Raw genomic sequence first — 431 nt, 5'->3', positions numbered from 1 at the left:
GCCATTCAGCTTTCGGCACGGTTTTCACACCTCCGCTTGGGGGTTAATTCCTTCGGGACCACCCCTGGACAATTGTCCGCGACTACCTATTTATTTTTGTAATCATATTCAGCAGAAACCCTTGGTACAGGGACCCTCTATCCGCAACCCGATTACGCGTTCGGTGGCTTTGTCATAGGCCCTTCGGTTTGATTCTAGAGGAATCAAAACCGAACCGAATGTATATACGTATATTAATAATGATAATATTATAATTATGTTATATTATAATAGTCTTATTTATATCTTGACCCGCATTTGAAAGAAATTAAAGAAATTGGCGATTTTGGAATTTATCTCGTTTGGATAAAAACTCAATTATTTGATTGAAAAATTAATTATTTTGTTGAAAATGTGACTATTTTGTAAACAAAAGTTCTCTTTTCTGTCAA

Source organism: Belonocnema kinseyi, chromosome 9 (assembly GCF_010883055.1).
Source record: "Belonocnema kinseyi isolate 2016_QV_RU_SX_M_011 chromosome 9, B_treatae_v1, whole genome shotgun sequence".
Lineage (NCBI taxonomy): Eukaryota > Metazoa > Arthropoda > Insecta > Hymenoptera > Cynipidae > Belonocnema > Belonocnema kinseyi.
The sequence above is the reverse complement of the archived record's forward strand: the minus strand, read 5'-3'. Positions refer to the sequence as shown.